General features: G+C 42.8%; 2 protein-coding genes and 1 long non-coding RNA gene across 3 annotated transcripts in view; 1 reads left to right on the plus strand and 2 right to left on the minus strand.

The window, feature by feature from the left end:
- Positions 1 to 2,909, minus strand: part of LOC138945639 (uncharacterized) — a 137,122-nt gene extending 134,213 nt beyond the window's left edge. The window contains exon 1 of the long non-coding RNA XR_011449057.1: positions 1,797 to 2,909. This is a non-coding gene — a long non-coding RNA (uncharacterized lncRNA). The remainder of the gene's footprint in view (positions 1 to 1,796) is intronic.
- LOC138945633 (uncharacterized) overlaps positions 1 to 19,290 on the minus strand; it is a 152,020-nt gene that overhangs the window by 86,255 nt on the left and 46,475 nt on the right. The window lies entirely within an intron of this gene.
- Positions 1 to 19,290, plus strand: part of LOC138945638 (uncharacterized) — a 120,170-nt gene that overhangs the window by 12,056 nt on the left and 88,824 nt on the right. The window lies entirely within an intron of this gene.

Below are 19,290 nucleotides of genomic sequence, written 5' to 3' on the forward strand. Positions count from 1 at the left end.
ACAGCGAGAGAGAAGGTACAGTCTTTTTGGCGTGACATGCTCATTGACAGAAAGTGCAAATTTCACTCACTTAAACAAAAAGAAGAGAAAACTACAGTGCCGTGTTAGCATGCTGCAGATCCGCCTGCTAAACAAGCTAAACATGTCGGTACACCTGTGTGAAATATAGATAATGCCAAAAAGAAAAATATGTCTGTTTCCGGTAACATCTCCGAAAAAAAAAAAAATTGGGTCGGTCGGTCGTTTTTTTAAAATTTTTATTATTGTTTTTTTAAATCTTTTTCTTACGTTTTGTTGACGTCTTTTTACGTGTTTTTTTTTAAACGCTTCCTTAGTTTACTTACAATTATTTAGCACATGTTTTTGACCTAGATATATTGAAACCAAATAAAGTATACTTGACTTCATGTGTTTGTTTTTTTGTGCGAAAAGCGAAAAAAAACAACACTGTAGGGTCGGTCGGGTTACCGGAAACAGACATATTTTTCTTTTTGGCCTAATATATTCTGCGTTTCTTCGTTGCGCAGACCCCGGCTGTATCCGCGTCCCTCTACTCCGACGCCCGACGTAAAGTGTCGCAAGCGTCACAGACACTGTACAAAATGACGCCTTTCACAAACTATCAATGTCGTAGGCAAACAAGCCCAGGTCAGTTGCATCCAGTGCTAGCAAAACATGACGTGTGTGATTAAATCGTATCCTCGTTAACTTCTCGACAGATGCAGGCTTATTTGTTCAGATATCACTGTCTCCTTGACAAAGAGAGTTTCTTTAATTCTGCTTGCAATCTACACTCGTGGGAGGAAGAGAGCTAGGTTTGTGACTGATGCGAGTCAGTCTTATCAAAATCCATTATTGATGTAAGATTGTGTTCCCTAAGAGCGTGTACATGGTTGTTTTAGCGTACCGTGCAGTACGTACTACAGAGTAGACAAACGGGATTCAGTCACGGCACGGGATACTAGATAAATATATGTTTCCTCAGTTGTGCACTATCTTAGTCAAGCAGTATGTAAGAAATGTTTAGTCCTTTGTACTGGAAACTTGCATTCTCCCAGTAAGGTCATATATTGTACTACGTTGCAATCCCCTGGAGCAATTTTTTGATTTGTGCTTTTGTGAACAAGAAACACTTAACAAATGGCTCTATCCCATCTCCCCCCTTTCCCCTATCCCATCTCCCCCCTTTCCCTCGTCGCGATATAACCTTCATGGTTGAAAACGACGGTAAACACCAAATAAAGTAAAGTAAAGTTGTGCACAGCGCAGAATGAGGACATAAAGGGCCTATGCTGAAGGTCTCTTTTGAATCAGCTATTTTGACTTCCTGTGAATTCTTTGCTTTCCGTGTAAACGATCTTATCAACAACCACAAATATGTCCAGGCTTTTACTTAGGATTAGAGACTCCCTCCATTTGGACACATACACACAACATTTTGTTTCTGTGTAAACGATCTAAGGCACACACAAACAAGTTGTATAGTTTCTGGTAACATGGCTACAAAAAATAGGGTAGGTAGGTAGGAATTTTTTTTTTTTTTTTTTTGGTCAGGGTAGAAAATAACTATACAGTGACGCAAAGAGACTGGAATTACTATACAAAGAGAAAGACAACACATTACAAAACAAATGAGATAAAAGGGATGCGGGGTTATTCCCCCTAGTGTCGTCTGCCGTCTGTTACTTTCGTTTTGACGCTTTTTGAGTCACTTGAGAAAAAGTGACTCTATGTAATCGGTCAGTGTTAGTCTGTCCGGCCGGCCGTCCGGCCGGCCGGCCGTCCGTAGACACCACCTTAAAGGCACAGTAAGCCTCCCGTAAACCATCACAGAGCTCCCCGAGCGTCTAAATACAGTACAAGCATACTTCCATTTGAACGCTCACCGAACGGGAACATCCTGGCTGCTTTCTGTCGAGCGTGAGACATTTTCCAAGAATTTATTTTCGTAGACTTGTTCCGTTAACAACAACGGCGCCTCGTTTTTGCGCTAGACCTAACTTTTAAAATCTAAATAATAAATTGACAGCTTGTTACACAAACATTCTTTAATCATAAAAGAATTCGTTTTTCATCAAGACAAGATCAGAACAATTCGAAGTTGTGAAAGTTTAAAAAAAGAAAAGCCCGGAAGCAGGGTCACGCAAGGGTCGTAGCAGACGACGGCCGGTTTATCAGTGCAAATCGCCGTTCCTCTCAACAGTCAAAAGCCATCGCTAGAGTTCTTGTGAACCACAGCCGTTGTTTCGTGCATAAAAAAAACGTGCTATTGTAGATAAGCTCACGTCGAGTCGCATTCAAATGACTAACTATGACGACTGCATTGTGAAAAGGGAAAACTGGATCACACGGGTTCACGATGGCTCAGGGGTAAGATAAACCACGCAAAAATAAATTCTTTGAAAATTGCTCGCTCTTTACGGAGGGCACCTAGGATGTTCTCAATTGGTGAGTGTTTAAATGAAATGGTGTTTGTACTGTGTGTAAAAGCCTGACCGTATCTGTGATGGTTTACGGGAGGCTTACTCTGCCTTTAACGATGGTTTCGTTGACCTTTGACCTTTTTCAAGGTCACAGGTCAGCGTCAAAGGAAAAATTAGACATTTTATATCTTTGACAAAGTTCATCGGATGTGATTGAAACTTTGTAGGATTATTCTTTACATCAAAGTATTTACATCTGTAGCCTTTTACGAACGTTATCAGAAAAACAAGGGAGATAACTAGCCTTTTCTGTTCGGCAACACACAACTTAACGTTGGGCTTTTCTCGGAAACTATAAAAGTGACCGGGCTCAAATTTTATGTGAACGTGACTCATTGTGTTGTGAATAGCAATTTCTTCCTGTCCATCTGATGCCTCATATAATATTCAGAACTGCGAAAGTGACTCGATCGAGCGTTTGCTCTTCTTGTTTTTTTTGCTTTTTTTTTTTTTTACAAATGCAATAAAAAAAAGTCTAGGGTCGGCGGGAAAAAACTAGGTAGGGTCGGATGACCAGAAACATACAACTTTTTTTGTTGTGCCTTATACACCACCAAAGTCAAAGATATGTCTAGGCTTTTACATGGGATAAGAAGTGAAACTCTGTCCACTTGGACACATACTTAACATCCACACCCCAGCTGCTGTGAAGCTGTCGGCCTTAATTGAGCCAAACGTTGTATTCGCGAAGATTTCGCAAAGTTTTTTTAACAAAAAAGTCAGTGCCAAAGCTTCGTGCAGAGAGCGTCGTGAGTTAGATTTCGCAAAGTCTTTTTAACAAAAAAGTCAGTGCCAAAGCTTCTTGCAGAGAGCGTCGTGAGTTAGATTTCGCAAAGTCTTTTTAACAAAAAAGTCAGTGCCAAAGCTTCTTGCAGAGAGCGTCGTGAGTTAGATTTCGCAAAGTCTTTTTAACAAAAAAAGTCAGTGCCAAAGCTTCTTGCAGAGAGCGTCGTGAGCTAGACTTTGCAAAGTCCTTTTAACAAAAAAAGTCAGTGCCAAAGCTTCGTGCAGAGAGCGTCGTGAGTTAGATTTCGCAAAGTCTTTTTAACAAAAAAGTCAGTGCCAAAGCTTCGTGCAGAGAGCGTCGTGAGTTAGATTTCGCAAAGTCTTTTTAACAAAAAAGTCAGTGCCAAAGCTTCGTGCAGAGAGCGTCGTGAGTTAGATTTCGCAAAGTCGACTTCGCCTCATTGATATCAGGCTCTATGCGCAGAGAGGGAATGTTTGCTGATCATTTAGTAGATTGACACAAGTGTGTTGGTGACGAAATTAACTTTCAGCAAAAATCCTCATTCTGCACAAAAAACCACCAGGATGTAGATTGTGTGTATGTGTGCAAGTTAAGTGTAGGGCTGCTCTTATATCATGTTAAAACCTCGGCGAATCTACAGTCATTTATTTACAAGACCGTCTACACGATAAGGACATTCAACCACTTTCCACGTTGGAACAGCGATCGTGTCAGACATATTTCCCAGACTGATATTTCTTGCTGAGTGTGACTGAATCCCAATTCTCGCGCTAAAGGTCACTGTGTCAGCCCAACAGTCAAAACAAGTCAAGTCATGAAGAGAATGTCACTGGTTGAGTCAAACAGCAATTCAAACAAAATATCTACCAGTACGCCTGTTTGGTGTGTGTGTGTGTGTGTATGTGTGTGTGCGTGCGTGCCCAGAGACTATAGAGTATACAGATGTGTACTCTTCAGTCTCTGGCGTGCCTGCCTGCCTGCGTGCGCGTGCGTGCGTGCGTGCGTACGCGCGCGCGTGTGTGTGCGTGCGTACGCGTGTGTGTGTGATATTTTAAATACTTGCCAACTCAGTCGCTGTTGCAATAGTATGATTTTGACTTCTGATGAATGTGCTTAAACAGGGTTAAAGCAAGGTTTATTTTCTTCGGCACATTTTCCGAAATGACCGTACAAGTTTAGGCATTTTGTGAAGTTGTATTTCCCCCGGTCTAAAAGAAATCACTAGCTCTGCTGAAATAACAGCAACGTTTTCGGCGATTTGAGAGAAGTTTAGGTGTTTTGTCGACTACCGACGCCAAGCAGCATCCGTGCATGCTACATCAGTAATTATATACCATACCATTGTCTAAATATTCTGTATATTCTCTGGATCGGCACTTGCATGTTTTTGCTTTTTGTTTGTTTTTTTGCATGTGCCCCTCCCTCCTCACCAAAGAATGAAGACTGCTGAAATAACTGTGACAGGGGAGGCTACCGCTCCTTTCACAGCAGACTCTGCACCCGAGTTGTTGGCCTTTAAGTCAACACCTCTGGATTGTGGAATTCTGTTTGTGATGGGGTCTGGTGGTTTCCGATTGTCTGCATGTTCATGGAAACCTTCGGGTTTGCATAACAGTTTTTATAGGGTTAAGAAATTAGCCCTAACATTTTTAATCCTGTTTGATTGCACTTCGCCTCCCGAGGTGATCGTAGTGTTTCGGCACTCGGTTACATAACAGTGGTATCACGTGCAATAGTTACAAGAGGACAATTAACAATCGTTCAGTCGTGCTGGTAAAGCGAGGACACCACACCGATCATGAACGTTAGCAATGAAATTGAATTCATTTTGAACGTCCTCAATGGCAGTAGTACAATACTTTTTGTAGGCCATTGGGGACATGTTCCTGTAACACGCTTCAATATGTACGCGGTAGCAGCAGTCTCCCCTCGTTGTAATACATGTGTAATCATGAAGATATGCAGGGTGTTTTATCTTGTTATATATCGTGTCAGCAGCTTCGCTAAGCTATCCTGTCGCGATCTAGCAGGATTAATTTGCACGCTTCCTTGCTTCTAATCGCAAATATTCATAATTATAACCTTTCGTATATATATTTAGATATATCCTGGTTGGCTGTCATATTTTTAGCATACAATACAAATCTTGCTTTGTGTTTCTCCAATGCAGGGTTGTTTGAATAAAGAGTTTTTCTCATATCATACATAAATCTGCTCCCGGATATAGTTTTACATGGAATTCTAGGTCTGACCAAAATATTGTAGAACTGTGCATTTTTGACCAAAAAAGTATCACGGGCAAACATTGCAGTATATAGGCTAATCAGGAGATTAAGACAGCTTCGATACAACATGTAGGCACTTGGCAAAATAGTGTTTGTTAGGGTTTGGCTGCACTACTTTAACAAGGTTGTATGTAAGCTTACTCCATTTGGCCTTGATTTGATTTGTAGTTCGCATGTATCTTAAACATCAAAAGACTTATCGCAGAACAACTTCAGATCACAAAATAGTCAATAACACCCAACCAGGTCCACTAGGCAACAGACCATCCGAAGGCTAAACCCTTTATCGTTCAACGAGATGTTTTTCATATTCACGACCCAGGAAGCCCCCTGGGGTGACCTCAGTAAGTGTCAATCCACTGTTATGACCGTGATAAGGGGGCCCATAATGGACAGTTTGGTGGCAGTTGAGGTGTCTGATAAAAACACGATGACCCCAAGCTTTGGTCAGCGCCCCGACAACAACTGTGCTTGTGACAAAGGTCGTGTTTACTTATGTCTGTTCATGCACACGCACGCCCGCACGCACGCACACACGCACGCACACACATCTATATCTATATACGGCTTGTCTGTGTCTGTGTCTGTCTGTCTGTCTGTCTGTCTGTCGATCACTTCGCGATGCACGGCCAAAGTTCTCGATGGATCTGCTTCAAATTTGGTTGGCATATTATTCAGGTAGACCCAAAACACAATCTGGTCGATGACAATTTTCAACACGTGCTCTCAGCGTGCGGCGCTGAACCGATTTTGGTTTTTCTGTACATCCATTCCCAGTAACTCTTCCTTATCTTCTCCAGTGTTTTGCGCGTTTATCTCCTTTCCTTTCCGGGTATTCGGCTCTACTTCTTCCCGGCAAAGCCGGGTACCCGGCGAAGCGGGTATTCATCTAGTACATACATACATACATACATACATACATACATACATACATACATACATACATACATACATACATACATACATACTTACATACATACATACATACATACATACATACATACATACATACATACATACACACACACAACCACACACACACACACACACACTGACACACACACATACACTCACACACACACACTCACACTCACAGTCAGTTACTTCTAACATTTGCTGCACTCACAGATTATACCGTCAAGCTCATAACTAAATGCACAAATAACTATTCAGTGAAAGTTGTGTCGTATGTGACACGATCTTCCAGGACATGAAACTGGAGGAGGATTTTCCCTCTGCAGAAAATACACATAAAGTTACACTTCTTGTGCGCTTCCATTCCATTTGACAAGCGATTTTAAACAATGTTTGGGAATATAAGAAAAAAAGTCGCGAAAGGCGAAATTACTACATTCAGTCAAGCTGTGGAACTCACAGAATGAAACTGAACGCACTGCATTTTTTCACAATGACCGTAGTCCGCCGCTAGTGCAAAACGGAGTGAAACTGACGAGCCTGTTCAGCGCGGTAGTGGTTTCGCTGTGCTACATAGCACGCTTTTCTGTACCTCTCTTCGTTTTAACTTTCTGAGCGTGTTTTTAATCCAAACATATCATATCTAATGTTTTTGGAATCAGGAACCGACAAGGAATAAGATGAAATTGTTTTTAAATCGATTTCGGAAATTTAATTTTGATCATAATTTTTATATTTTTAATATCCAGAGCTTGTTTTTAATCCAAATATAGCATATTTATATCTTTTTGAAATCAGGAAATGATGTAGAATAAGATGAACGTAAATTTGGATCGTTTTATATATATATAAAAAGAAATTATTACAGTTTTCCGATTTTTAATGACCAAAGTCATGAATTAATTTTTAAGCCACCAATCTGAAATGCAATACCGAAGTCCGGCCTTCGTCAATCAATTTGATTGAAAAATGAGGGTGTGACAGTGCCGCCTCAACTTTTACAAAAAGCCGGATATGACGTCATCAAAAGTATTTATCGAAAAAGTTTTTAAAAAAAAAATCCGGGGATATCATTCCCAGGAACTCTCATGTCAAATTTCATAAAGATCGGTTCAGTAGTTTGGTCTCAATCGCTCTACACACAAACACGCAGAGACAGACAGACACACATACACCACAACCCTCGTCTCGATTCCCCCTCTATGTTAAAATATTTAGTCAAAACTTTACTAAATGTAAAAACACTGATTCACCAAACGATATCATACTATGCTATGTCATTTTATGACACGAACAAATTTGTTATGTTAAAATCGTCCGCCAAATTTCATTTGCTTTTAAGAGTACGCTTATAAGCCTAGCTTGTTGTGCTCCATGTTCCTTATTTCATGTATGCGGTAATAGTACCAATGGAATTTATTGAATAAACTTGTTTAAACCAACTGTGACATGAAAGCGTCATCTTTTGTCTCAGGCACAAGTAAATAGTCCTTCATTAAGCCTGTCCTTAATTGGTCGAAGTCGACAACGCGAAGTATATTTTGCGAAGCTTGCTGCGCGAAGCTATAGCATTTTTGGGGGGGTAAAAAGACTTTGTGCAGTCTCCGCAAAGTCGATTTCGGGCTCAAATGAGGATAGCTTTAAAGGCATATGTACTCCATGACTATACACGCTAATTGCTTTACCAACAGCTGGAGACATGCTAAATTAAGTTCCTTGCAAAATATTGTGGTCTAGGACCCCTTCAATGTTGAGATATGTTAATTTTCATTTTGATCTGGATCGTCCTATTTATAGATTTGGCAACACATGTAACGTTGATGCAAGGGAGAGAACACCGCAGCTTTGTTGACATCCTCACTTTTTCAGAGGCTAGAACAAGCTGTAATGCATGTATTATGGTCCGCGCATGGTGACATATCGTCATTATATGGTCTTATGGTGCGTTTGACATCGATTATGGGCAAACTACACTTTGTGAACACGGGAGCGCGTACATATGCCTTTAAAGGAAAGTTCAGCTAGGAAGGCGCCTGCGTCATCGACTCATTTTCTTCGAGATACCGATCTTTCTTGATATATGGGATCTTAATAGGTTGGATATTGTCCATGCTGGTCATGTGTTGTGTCAGATCGTGGTCACCTTGTCAGAGATCTATATCTGATTGGTTCACTATTGTCCTGACTTCCAACATTCTCATACGTTCACTTTATGCAGGTTGCGAGAATGAGCTCTGTCAAAGTAGGCATCGCTGTAGCGAGAAATTTCGTGACGTAAAGGTGATGATTTCAACGGTAGTTTCTGCTTGTCGTTCCTTTAAAATGAGAATGAATTTTTGGCAAACTTTGAAGTGTCTACAGTTCCGTAATATTCAGATTCTGAACATTTTGCGGGTACGAGGCTGCTGTTTGCGAGAATGAGACTGAGTTGAGTCAAAAGTCATGAGCTATTTAAATATTTCTTGAAATGTGTGCTCGCCATTTCAATTATTCACCCAAGTATGAATAAACAAGTCGCGTAAGGCGAAAATACAATATTTAGTCAAGTAGCTGTCGAACTCACAGAATGAAACTGAACGCAACGCAACGCAGCAAGACCGTATACTCGTAGCATCGTCACTCCACCGCCCGTGGCAAAGGCAGTGCACGTGGAATTGACAAGAAGAGCGGGGTATTCGTTGCGCTGAGAAGGATAGCACGCTTTTCTGTACCTCTCTTTGTTTTAACTTTCTGAGCGTGTTTTTAATCCAAACATATCATATCTATATATTTTTGGAATCAGGAACCGACAAGGAATAAGATGAAAGTGTTTTTAAATTGATTTCGAAAAAAAAAATTGATAATAATTTTTATATATTTAATTTTCAGAGCTTGTTTTTAATCCGAATATAACATATTTATATGTTTTTGGAATCAGCAAATGATGGAGAATAAGATAAACGTAAATTTGGATCGTTTTATAAATTTTTATTTTTTTTTACAATTTTCAGATTTTTAATGACCAAAGTCATTAATTAATTTTTAAGCCACCAAGCTGAAATGCAATACCGAACCCCGGGCTTCGTCGAAGAGTACTTGACCAAAATTGCAACCAATTTGGTTGAAAAATGAGGGCGTGACAGTGCCGCCTCAACTTTCACGAAAAGCCGGATGTGACGTCATCAAAGACATTTATCAAAAAAATGAAAAAAACGTTCGGGGATTTCATACCCAGGAACTCTCATGTCAAATTTCATAAAGATCGGTCCAGAAGTTTAGTCTGAATCGCTCTACACACACACACACAGACACAGACACACACACGCACACACACACGCACATACACCACGACCCTCGTTTCGATTCCCCCTCGATGTTAAAATATTTAGTCAAAACTTGACTAAATATAAAAAAAACGAAGTTAGAATACAAATGAGGTGCGTTTTCCCTCCGTTTGAGAAGCAACAGAAAGACTGGCTTTAAATCTTAAAATTCAACGTCGAACTGACACAGTCACATTATAATATTCAGCTTGCGGAACAGACAACAAGTCGCGTAAGGCGAAAATACAATATTTAGTCAAGTAGCTGTCGAACTCACAGAATGAAACTGAACGCAATGCCATTTTTCAGCAAGACCGTATACTCGTAGCATCGTCAGTCCACCGCTCATGGCAAAGGCAGTGAAATTGACAAGAAGAGCGGGGTAGTAGTTGCGCTAAGAAGGATAGCACGCTTTTCTGTACCTCTCTTTGTTTTAACTTTCTGAGCGTGTTTTTAATCCAAACATATCATATCTATATGTTTTTGGAATCAGGAACCGACAAGGAATAAGATGAAAGTGTTTTTAAATTGATTTGGACAATTTAATTTTGATAATAATTTTTATATATTTAATTTTCAGAGCTTGTTTTTAATCCGAATATAACATATTTATATGTTTTTTGAATCAGCAAATGATGGAGAATAAGATAAACGTAAATTTGGATCGTTTTATACATTTTTATATTTTTTTACAATTTTCAGATTTTTAATGACCAAAGTCATTAATTAATTTTTAAGCCACCAAGCTGAAATGCAATACCGAAGTCCGGGCTTCGTCGAAGATTACTTGACCAAAATTTCAACCAATTTGGTTGAAAAATGAGGGCGTGACAGTGCCGCCTCAACTTTCACGAAAAGCCGGATATGACGTCATCAAAGACATTTATCAAAAAAATGAAAAAAACGTTCGGGGATTTCATACCCAGGAACTCTCATGTCAAATTTCGTAAAGATCGGTCCAGTAGTTTAGTCTGAATCGCTCTACACACACACACACACACACACACACACAGACACACAGACACACGCACATACACCACGACCCTCGTTTCGATTCCCCCTCGATGTTAAAATATTTAGTCAAAACTTGACTAAATATAAAAAGATGTCTAGGGAGATGTTTGTACTTGGTGACCGTTTCCCTTGTATAAAAAGCTTTATCTGACTCAGTCGGTCTGTTTTGTTTATGCATTATTTATTCACTTGAAGTTGCGCGACATATAAACTGTTACAAATAGAACATGTGTCATTGTCTCCAAGCCAAAAATTAATGGTTGTGTCGGCTTGCCGTTAACAATCCAAATATAGTATCACTAAAATGTTCTGGAATGTGTGCATGTATTCTTTTTTTGGAAGGAGGTAACTGAATATCACACTAAACGATGCACACACAGCTGATGTTCTTACTTGGTAGGTTAAAGCCTGTCATTAATTGGGCGAAGTCGACTACGCGAGGTATGCTTCGCGAAGCTGGCCGCATGGAGCTTTAGCACTGAGCTTTTGGTAAAAAGATTCGCGAAGCTGGCCGCATGGAGCTTTAGCACTGAGCTTTTGGTAAAAAGATTCGCGAAGCTGGCCGCACGGAGCTTTAGCACTGAGCTTTTGGTAAAAAGATTCGCGAAGCTGGCCGCATGGAGCTTTAGCACTGAGCTTTTGGTAAAAAGATTCGCGAAGCTGGCCGCATGGAGCTTTAGCACTGAGCTTTTGGTAAAAAGACTCGCGAAGCTGGCCGCATGGAGCTTTAGCACTGAGCTTTTGGTAAAAAGATTCGCGAAGCTGGCCGCATGGAGCTTTAGCACTGAGCTTTTGGTAAAAAGATTCGCGAAGCTGGCCGCATGGAGCTTTAGCACTGAGCTTTTGGTAAAAAGATTCGCGAAGCTGGCCGCATGGAGCTTTAGCACTGAGCTTTTGGTAAAAAGATTCGCGAAGCTGGCCGCATGGAGCTTTAGCACTGAGCTTTTGGTAAAAAGATTCGCGAAGCTGGCCGCATGGAGCTTTAGCACTGAGCTTTTGGTAAAAAGATTCGCGAAGCTGGCCGCATGGAGCTTTAGCACTGAGCTTTTGATAAAAAGATTCGCGAAGCTGGCCGCATGGAGCTTTAGCACTGAGCTTTTGGTAAAAAGATTCGCGAAGCTGGCCGCATGGAGCTTTAGCACTGAGCTTTTGGTAAAAAGATTCGCGAAGCTGGCCGCATGGAGCTTTGGCACTGAGCTTTTGATAAAAAGATTCGCGAAGCTGGTCGCATGGAGCTTTAGCACTGAGCTTTTGGTAAAAAGATTCGCGAAGCTGGCCGCATGGAGCTTTAGCACTGAGCTTTTGATAAAAAGACTCGCGAAGCTGGCCGCATGGAGCTTTAGCACTGAGCTTTTGATAAAAAGATTCGCGAAGCTGGCCGCATGGAGCTTTAGCACTGAGCTTTTGGTAAAAAGATTCGCGAAGCTGGCCGCATGGAGCTTTAGCACTGAGCTTTTGGTAAAAAGATTCGCGAAGCTGGCCGCATGGAGCTTTGGCACTGAGCTTTTGATAAAAAGATTCGCGAAGCTGGCCGCATGGAGCTTTAGCACTGAGCTTTTGGTAAAAAGATTCGCGAAGCTGGCCGCATGGAGCTTTAGCACTGAGCTTTTGATAAAAAGATTCGCGAAGCCGGCCGCATGGAGCTTTAGCACTGAGCTTTTGGTAAAAAGATTCGCGAAGCTGGCCGCACGGAGCTTTAGCACTGAGCTTTTGGTAAAAAGATTCGCGAAGCTGGCCGCACGGAGCTTAAGCACTGAGCTTTTGGTAAAAAGATTCGCGAAGCTGGCCGCATGGAGCTTTGGCACTGAGCTTTTGATAAAAAGATTCGCGAAGCTGGCCGCATGGAGCTTTGGCACTGAGCTTTTGATAAAAAGATTCGCGAAGCTGGCCGCATGGAGCTTTAGCACTGAGCTTTTGGTAAAAAGATTCGCGAAGCTGGCCGCATGGAGCTTTAGCACTGAGCTTTTGGTAAAAAGATTCGCGAAGCTGGCCGCATGGAGCTTTAGCACTGAGCTTTTGGTAAAAAGATTCGCGAAGCTGGCCGCATGGAGCTTTAGCACTGAGCTTTTGGTAAAAAGATTCGCGAAGCTGGCCGCATGGAGCTTTAGCACTGAGCTTTTGGTAAAAAGATTCGCGAAGCTGGCCGCATGGAGCTTTAGCACTGAGCTTTTGGTAAAAAGATTCGCGAAGCTGGCCGCATGGAGCTTTAGCACTGAGCTTTTGGTAAAAAGATTCGCGAAGCTGGCCGCATGGAGCTTTAGCACTGAGCTTTTGGTAAAAAGATTCGCGAAGCTGGCCGCATGGAGCTTTAGCACTGAGCTTTTGGTAAAAAGATTCGCGAAGCTGGCCGCATGGAGCTTTAAAACTGAGCTTTTGGTAAAAAGATTCGCGAAGCTGGCCGCATGGAGCTTTAGCACTGAGCTTTTGGTAAAAAGATTCGCGAAGCTGGCCGCATGGAGCTTTAGCACTGAGCTTTTGGTAAAAAGATTCGCGAAGCTGGCCGCATGGAGCTTTAGCACTGAGCTTTTGGTAAAAAGATTCGCGAAGCTGGCCGCATGGAGCTTTAGCACTGAGCTTTTGGTAAAAAGATTCGCGAAGCTGGCCGCATGGAGCTTTAGCACTGAGCTTTTGGTAAAAAGATTCGCGAAGCTGGCCGCATGGAGCTTTAGCACTGAGCTTTTGGTAAAAAGATTCGCGAAGCTGGCCGCATGGAGCTTTAGCACTGAGCTTTTGGTAAAAAGATTCGCGAAGCTGGCCGCATGGAGCTTTAGCACTGAGCTTTTGGTAAAAAGATTCGCGAAGCTGGCCGCATGGAGCTTTAGCACTGAGCTTTTGGTAAAAAGATTCGCGAAGCTGGCCGCATGGAGCTTTAGCACTGAGCTTTTGGTAAAAAGATTCGCGAAGCTGGCCGCATGGAGCTTTAGCACTGAGCTTTTGGTAAAAAGATTCGCGAAGCTGGCCGCATGGAGCTTTAGCACTGAGCTTTTGGTAAAAAGATTCGCGAAGCTGGCCGCAGGGAGCTTTAGCACTGAGCTTTTGGTAAAAAGATTCGCGAAGCTGGCCGCACGGAGCTTTAGCACTGAGCTTTTGGTAAAAAGATTCGCGAAGCTGGCCGCATGGAGCTTTAGCACTGAGCTTTTGGTAAAAAGATTCGCGAAGCTGGCCGCATGGAGCTTTAGCACTGAGCTCTTGGTAAAAAGATTCGCGAAGTCGACTTTTGGCTGAATTAGGGACCGCCTTAACGTTGTGTGCTTTCTTGTCATAGGCTTAATACATAATACTCACTGACAGTGTTGTTCCAAGCCTCAGATGACAATAGGTCAGTTTTACCTAGGTTGAACATAATCAAGTCTAAATGGCCTAGCTTTTCCCGCTTGATATGCAAATTGATGACCAGAAGACTTCCTATATCTCAAAACTATAAGATGGTTGACCGTCCAGGGGTCAGACCAGTCCGTCAGATCAAAATGTTCTGCGTAATTGACCCGCGAAGAACGAGGCCTGGGAACAACACTTAATATGTTAAAGTATCGTGTTTTAACTTGTTTTTCCAGAGCCAACTAATGACAGTAGTCACCTTGTGCATGTAATATCCCTCCACAGTAAGCCCATTGCACCTGTTTTGTGTGCACGGAATAATAATATAAACGTGTCTGTGCCGTTGCTACACCCCGTCAGTCATTCTCGACCCCCCCCCCCCCCTCCCCATGCCTGCTCGAGTTGCATCAGAATGTGAGGGTAGGCCGAAAAACACAACATTCAACGGGAGAAGAAAGCGAGGGAGTGTTGTGCCAAAACAGCCGGCGAAGGCTCCAATTCTTGGGGTCAAGATCACTGCAAACAGTGGCGCACACACAGCCCTTGCAGGACGTGTCGCGTGTGTGTTTAAGCCTTATCGCACGCTACATCATAATCACCCCTCGCCAAGCATTACCCCGGCTAGGGTAAATGAGTATATAGAAACCTATACAGGTTTGCTTACCTGAAGGTTTTACCTGTGAAAGCAATATCGTTTGGACGCACCTTTGTGGCTGTTCGTAACTCCAAATGAAAATATAAAAACCTGCAGGTTATGAATACGGATATTTTTAAGGTCCCAGGTGAGCACTAAGTAAAGTATTGTAGTTAAGAGTTTTGTGCACTTTAATTAAAACAGTAAAGATCGCAGCAAGAAATGTCGATTTCAACTTGGAAATGAACCCAGGTGTTTTCACATTTAGATTTTAGGAATTTTAAAATGATTTCGGGAAACGCTCTATGAAACTAAAAGAAATAACGGTTCGAAATTAAAACCTGTCAAGCACAGGTTTCTCAAAACTCCGTCTCTTGCGCCACACACACACAAAAAAAAGAGATAATGCTGACGCGTTATTTAAACGCCCCTATACAGGAAGCTTTTTTTTTATCTTTCATATTATTTTGTTTTATTTGTTTTATAAATAAAGCATTACAATATGAATCGTTGCCCCTCAATGGGCGAGGGCCGGACGAAAAAAACCATGTTTGCAATGCTTATTCTGTTACCATCAAAGAAACTATTTCAATTAAATTGATTTCAATTTTCTCTAATGTTGAATTGTGTACGTTTCATCCCAATGCTAGGGGCTTGCGGTCTATATCATTGGAATGTCCACTAACCAGTGTCTACTCTCTCTCTCTCTCTCTCTCTCTCTCTCTCTCTCTCTCTCTCTCTCTCCAAAGCTTGACGATCTTGTACGCGAAGAAAGCTGAGTGTGCACCCACTGAACGTGACACTCTGGGCATCTCTTTCAGCCTGCGGGGGCTAGGCCCAAGTCCCTTTTCCTCCCATTCCCACTTCCTTGCAAGAAATGTTTCCATGTGAGCTCGTACATCTTAGCTCACCTATCCTTTCTTACCTGCTGCTAATCAAAGTTTGCCGTGTGCACGGCGACAGAGGCGGAGGGGTGAGGCGGTATGACATTTACATGGCGGGGTGATAGGCAAACACCTTAGTGGACTGAGGCGATGCTTGCGCCCCGACCTCAGCTGCGTTTCTTAGAGTTACGGCGAAGCTGAGGAACGGAGGCATAGACATTTTATTGTCGGCTTTTGCATCATTTATATGAAACCAGCATTCTTGCTTGACGGCTGTGAATTGGTGGCTCTGGTTGATGGCTAGTTCTAAGAAACGCGCTTCAGCTCCCCTTGTGGGTCAGTTTCACGCCAGTGATAAGCTGTCGGGTGACACGAGGTCAAACTTGCACCTTTTGCCGCTACGGAGTTCACGAGCTTCTGTGTCAGCCCACCTCAGCTTTTTCAGCTTTGCTTCAAGTCTGAACTAATCTTCGGCAAACTTCAGGCTGTAACATATTGGAAGGTTGCAGACGTGATCGTATGCTGCCCTGGTACGACTTTCCAACCCGCGCCTCCCCACGAAGGTACCCATGGCGACCGAGAATGCGACGAATCAAACCTTGTAGATCTAAGATAGGGCTGTTGCCGGGATTAATCTTCTTCGCCAAATTTACCGTAATGGTCATGCATACACGTTTAGGCATTGTTCTGAAGTTCGGCGAAATGACGGCAAAGCTTCCGACAATATGAAATAAGTGTCAGCGTTTTGCCAACTGCCAACACCAAACGACAACCCCGATTCTATGAAAAACATCAATCAGCACCGATAGAATCCAATGGTATTTGAATCTGGACTAAGATCCAAAGGTCAGTGGGCGTGATGATTCTTACAATGTTCTTTTCTGGGAAGGACGGATAGATCGACGTACATGCGCCATATTAATTGAATACTTTCTAACTCTTTCCAATTCTATGCCAACAGTCAGTCTACATGCTATAGACAAAAGTTCAATATTAGAAGACGGTTACTTTAATAACTTGAAAATAAACAATAGCAAATATTTCAGGACCGCCAGTTATGTTGCAAGGAATGATTTTATTCGGCACATTTGCCCAATTTGTCGTAAAAGTTCCAGCAATGTTCCAAAGTTTTTGGATGCAGTCCTTGTCGTCAGTCCTATTTTCCAAAAAAAATGAAAAAACCTTCGCTGAAATGCATGATGACGAAGGTTTCGACGAGTGTAACAAAGTTTGGTGTTTCGCCGACTTCCGCTACGAAAACGACACCCCTGAACGCCTTCTGACATTCATTATTCTACGCGAACTTCTAATCTTATGGTATATTTCCTGATTTGTTATTGCTATATATGATAAACCTTCTGCTCTCCACCTTCCTCCCCCCCCTTCCTCCACCCCCTTTATCCCCCATCACCAGCCTCTATTTCCTCCCGTCGTTACGAGCTGTTGAGGAAACATAGAAGACGACGGAAGGATAGTTCTGTAGCATGCTGTGCTCGGTGCTAAGAACAGCCAGAGATTTCTGGTCTGCTCGTGACACTCGTTTGTGCTGACTGACGGACTAGCTGTGAAAGGCGTGTTTAAGATGTTGCTTATGAATATGCACGAGTTGAGGAACAAAGAAGATCACGAAGACAGACAGACAGACAGACTCACACAAACACACACACACACACACACACACGGACGCACGCACGCAAGCACGCACGCACGCACGCACGCACGCACGCACGCACGTACACACACACACACACACACACACACACACACTCTCTCTCTCTCTCTCTCTTTCTCTTTCTCTCTCTCTCTCTCTCTCTCTCTCTCTCTCTCTCCCTCGCTCTCTCTTTCTCTCTCTCTGCAGTTGAGTTGAGGAACGAAGATGATCAAGTACACACACACACACACACACACACACACACACACACTCTCTCTCTCTCTCTCTCTCCCTCTCTCTCTCTCTCTCTCTCCCCCTCTCTCATTCTCTCTCTCTATCCCTATCCTACCCACCCACTCGCCCCGGTGCCCAAGCCCCGCCCCTCGCTTGCCATATATCAAATGACAATATTTCAATGACAACTGCAGACAGACCATCATGACGCCATCACAAGAGATGAAAGTGGAAGCCTGCGGCGGGGTTAGGTTGGCTTACCTGGCTTTTCACCTGCTCCTACCTGTCTACACACCTGATCAAACGACCAGATGAGGACACTAGAGGAAACAGGAGTGGGATGAAGAATAAGTGGATAGGGTGGAAAGGGAGGGGTGGTAAAGGAAGGAAATAGTCAAGGAACGGCGGGATAGTCGTCATCACAGAGAGAGAGAGAGAGAGAGTTCACATAGAAAGCGACACAGAAGCAGCAGGCAGTGCAAAATACTAGATGTAGTGTGTGTGTGTGTGTGTGTGTGTGTGTGTGTGTGTGTGTCCCGGAAACGCGAATAAATAATACCTTGAGTAACTGCAGCGGACACACTCTCAAGAAGACTGTCATAAAACATTCCGTGCAAATAGAAGTAACCCTGTCTCCTTCGTGAATTCCTTTTCAGTAAAATGACCATTAACTACCTCCACCAACACTCCACTCTTTCGTATTTATCCCTAAAGCATTCCCCTTCCTTTCGCACAGCCCTTACCTCCTTTCTTCCAAATGCAGTCAAGACTTTGCACGATTTATAACTCTTGAAATAACTTCAACTCGAGAGCTTTTTGGCCATTTAGTGAAATGGAGGGAAAGAAATCGTTTCTCGGACCGTGAAATTAGTGGAGATGAACGCACGCTTGCACAAAAGGATAAGACGGCAAAATGGCCTCGCCATTTCCAGTCTGATTACTCTTCCTCGGGCATTGATGTGATCGCTGAGACAACGATGAATCGTAAATTTAATGGCAGAGTTGACAGGTTGTCGTAGGAGGCTTGTTATGAATACACAAAAGCAAACGGAGTCCGTGTGTCTTCTTCGTTCATGGGCTTAGACTCCCACGTATACTCGTGTTTTTGCACGAGTGGAATTTTACGTGTATGATGGTTTTTACCTCGCTATTCAGGCAGCCATACGCCGCTTTCGGAGGAATGTTTGTGTTTCTATAACCCACCAAACTCTGACATGGATTACATGATCTTTTCCGTGCGCACTTGGTCTTGTGCTTGCGTGTAAACACGAAGGGGATTAAGGTACCAGCAGGTCTGCACATAAGTTGACCTGAGAGATCGGAAAAATCTCCACCTATAACGTACCGGGCGCGGCCGGGATTCGAACCCGGGACCTTCCGATTAAGAGGCCGACGTCTTACCACCCCGCCACAGCGCCCGTCAGGAGTCAGTGTGTTTTTAAGATACCCGCTTCCTTCCCATGTGGATGATCCTGTCAGTCACGATATATCATTGCGTTTCACATGATATGATAAGAGCAACCTTCAACTCTAACACGTAACCGAAATCCAAACCCTGTGCAGAATGGGCTTTTGGGGGGGGGGGGGGGGGGGGCTGCAGGAATTTCGTGACCGAAAATTCAGTGCGAAAGCTTCGTGCAGCCAGCTTCGTTGTGTAGAATTGAGGCTTAAACTAAAAAGACAGTATAATCCAAACTTCGCAATCAAATTGTGACCGAAAATTCAGTACGAAAGCTTCGTGCAGCCAGCTTCGTTGTGTAAAATTGAGGCTTAAACTAAAAAGACAATATAATCCAAACTTCGCAAACAAACTGTTGCGACA

This window comes from Littorina saxatilis, linkage group LG13, assembly GCF_037325665.1.
Source record: "Littorina saxatilis isolate snail1 linkage group LG13, US_GU_Lsax_2.0, whole genome shotgun sequence".
NCBI classification, from domain to species: domain Eukaryota; kingdom Metazoa; phylum Mollusca; class Gastropoda; order Littorinimorpha; family Littorinidae; genus Littorina; species Littorina saxatilis.